Here is a 3881-nt window from a genome sequence, read left to right as displayed (position 1 = left end):
AGCGCAGCTCCTTGTTCTGCGCGCGCTGACCAATCAGAGCACTGGCGTGTATCTGATTGGCTAAGAGCGACACGGGTTGTCAGTTCGAGACCTAAGTTGTCAATCAAGCCCACGAGGGGTAGAGCGCTGACAAATGCCTGTGCCTCTCAGCCTCCCGCCTGCGAATAGTGCTTGGAATGGCTGCTTAATTAGCTTCGAATGGCTTTTCCTTCCAGCTCAAACAATCTGTCACTACCATGTGGTAAAAAGAGCCCTGCGTAAAACAAAAGAGGGAAAAGCTAGTAGGGGCTAAATATCAGTTTGATTTTTTTTTCTGTGTATGCAAGTCGCATTACCACAAAACAAAACATTTATTCCACTCAAAGGCTGGTTCATCGTAGCCAACTGTTTCTGGCTTTATTTGTTTTCTCCAAATAGGGGTGTAATCTGATATGCTTAATAATCCTCTGTGCTTATTTATTTATTTATTTATTGATCATTTAAAAAAATAATATTAGACATTTGCCTTATAAAACAGTAATCCGGGATACCTTAACATGGAAGGTGCGATGTACTTTTAAACGGACTAATTGGACACGGTTAGGATGTTTGCACTCAGGGACTTCAGGGTCATTTCAATACAAAGATCTGGGAAAAAGCCAACCATTGTTCGATTAAACTGTAAACTTTTGTCCATCCCATTTGGGCGGGCTATTGGCTGGAACAAATGTCTGGAGTGGAGCCGAGGATGGAGCATGGAGTCATAATGAGAGCCATTATTGACATAGTATTGCTCTAACATTGAAGAGAACTACATTTTGTCAGTGCACAAAGGTAATATTTATTCTTTCTCCTGGAATTACAAAAATTTTCAAAATGTTAAACTGGGTTAATGGCAGACACACTTCTATTAACAGTAAGCTCTCTGCAAGCTACTTGTGTACCGTTGTTGTGTGCAGAGATAATAGAGAGTTCCTGCTTGCTCAGTGACCCCTCACAAAAACGTTCTGTATAATACAACAAAAGTGTGAGTCAATGAGTTTTCAAGCTACAGACAAGGGCTACCATAGTCCTGTCAAGTCTATTTTGACGACCGTAGTAACAGCTGAAGATGACAGACTGCACTCCAACCCTCTTTTCAAATTACTGCCTGGGCTATAAAACCAAGTATTTGCCATATACCTGCAAGAGATTCATTTCAGCACAGATTTATGTGTTGCTATATAACCATTGCTAGAGGATGGAACTGATTTAGCTGTAATTATTGAGCGGAAACGCACAACAGTTTCATATCCAAGTGCCTGTTCATTCGCACCTTTGTTCTGACAAACACGCTTTGTATTTTCATGCTAATGCAGCTCCAAATGATAGCTGGCAGGATTATCCTCAGTATGTGAGAAATGCTTCTTTCTCAGTCTCTGCCTGCCTGTTTTCTCATGCATGCAACCTTCCGCTACCTAGCTCTCTCTTCTTTGCTTGATTTCCCTGGTAGTGGAGCAGAAAACTAGGTCCGACTCTGCATGGCGTGCATGTATTGTGGGACGCCTCTGTCTCTGGATTATTGACATGCTTTCATACGTGGGATTGGGGCCTGAAAAGAGACATTCCTGCTTACAATAGCTTCAGTGTGCAGCACTAGGCTGAATGGGCCATGGTGTATCAGAGCGACTTGTCAGGCTGTAATCAATGCAAACAGGATGAAAAGCCTTATCAAAAGAGACAAACGCAGACATGAGCACTGTCGCCAAATGAAAACAAGAGTAAGAAAGATGGAGGCTTTAGCAATTGGCCCTGGCCTGTTGTATGTGGAGTATGTGTGTGTGAGAACGAGGGAGAGAAATCGAGCCAATGAGCACTTAGAAATTCTCATTCTGTTCCAGTAAAAGTAATATCTTCAGTACAGGAGCCGCAGCATAACAGTGCTGACTCACACGCAGAAACAGCATATATTAGATGCTAATGTGCAGGTAATGGATGATATATATCCATATAAAAGGACTCGGTGCTTGTGGATCTGTGAGCGTTAATCCAACACTTTGATTTGGGAGCTGCCAGAGATGATGGGTAAAGAAAAGCTTCTCTTTAGGGATTCTCCTCCCAATCCAATCTGCATCTGTACTGATGGATTCACTATAATCTCACCATAAAGAAGAAAGGGATTCCACACGGGAACCTGTGGCACATAAGCCTGTTGAGAACTCAGCTGGCTGTCACAGTGTGTGTGAGTGTGTATAAGCCTGTTTTGAGCACAGCCGAGTGTGTGTGTGTGTGTGTGTGTGTGTGTTCGGAGAGAGTGTTATATGTTCATAAGCCTGTTTGGGACACAGCTGCCTATCACAGCTATTTGAAAAGCTCCGGGGGTAAGCCATAGGGGCATGAGAGCTCTCTTGAAAAAACTTGGCAGCCATATACTTTACTGAGTTTTTTCTCCATGTTGTCTAAGGAATCAATAGCTGTGTCCACTAGGTTCAGAGACAGGTTAAGTACACATTTCAAGAGAATCTGGATTATTTTCCAAGGGTAAAAACATTTATGGGGCCTCTTTGTGTATGTTAGACTCTCAGTAAAAATAGAGTAATGGAGAACATTTTAGCATCCATATGAGTCTGACATTTCATTGGTTATTGCAGAATGAATGCTGTTTTTCCTCTCTAAATGTTCACACAAACTGTACATTATACAGCCACTGTGAAATTAGCAGTATTACACAAACAGCACTAATGCTTTTATACAACAGCTCAATACAGCTAATATTTAGTATTATTGAGGTACTATTGAGATACTATTTGTTTTTATATTTTTTTTAAATCAATTTAAGTTTTAGTTTTTGTCATTTTTATTGTTTTTTTATGTCTATAGTTTAAAAAAAACATTACACTACACTAAAATAAGTTTCATTTTATAACAAAACTAATAATAATAAACTAAATAATAATGTAATACATTTTTATATTTGATTTAATTTAACTTTATTTCAAGTAAAAGTTTTTTATGTATTTTTTTTTTATGGTTTTAGGTATTATACTAGACATAGTATTGCCAATGCAAAAAGTTCCAAATAAAGCCACAGAAGCCACTGTTCACATCTCTAAGCAACATACAGTAGCTGCAAATGAATCTGTGTTTTTGAACAAATCGGTTGAGTGATTGATTCAATGACTCACTCCTAAAAACAGTTACTTGTTTCATTCCTGATTGAATCAGTGCATTTGAAGGAATTGGTTTAATGAATGAATCAGCGACTCATTTATAAAGACAGTTACTTTTCGCCCTCCACTGGTGTAGTGATGTAACCTGCAGAAAGAGTCGATCTAAAATCTCCAGCACTAATGGACAGACTAGTGCATTAGTGTCTGTCTGGAACACACAAACACACGGAGTGATAGAAACAGTTATATGAAATGACCATCGCTGCTGGAATATTACGTGTGGAACACTGCTCAATTATATTATATTATCTTTGATCATTTGTTAATATGTATGTATTATATTTTTTACATTTAAAATAAAATAGTAAATGCAATAGCTGTTTCTTGGGTGCAGGAGAAACAGCAATGGAGAGACACCAAAAGAAGCAAGTGAGTCTGGAGTTCTTCAGAGGGGTGCAGTTATTTTTGGTGATTGAGACACAAGTGGATAGGGCTTTAAAAGCAGGTCAACAAAGTGGCCAGGTGCTGCAGGCGGAGTGTGAAAGCTTGGGGGGACGAAAAGTCAAGCACCTCCTCAACACCACCAGTATCTGTACTGCCAACCAAGCTATCATCTGACAGAGAGAACAGTGGATGAGAGGAAATATAGCTGACTCTACACCTACACACACAAACACCCACAGATACACTTGTTCATGCTGACTAGCTGTGGAGAGGCTCTACTGAACACTCTCGCATGGTACCTCTCATCAA

Source organism: Onychostoma macrolepis, chromosome 07, assembly GCF_012432095.1.
Source record: "Onychostoma macrolepis isolate SWU-2019 chromosome 07, ASM1243209v1, whole genome shotgun sequence".
NCBI classification, from domain to species: Eukaryota; Metazoa; Chordata; class Actinopteri; order Cypriniformes; family Cyprinidae; genus Onychostoma; species Onychostoma macrolepis.
The sequence above is the reverse complement of the archived record's forward strand: the minus strand, read 5'-3'. Positions refer to the sequence as shown.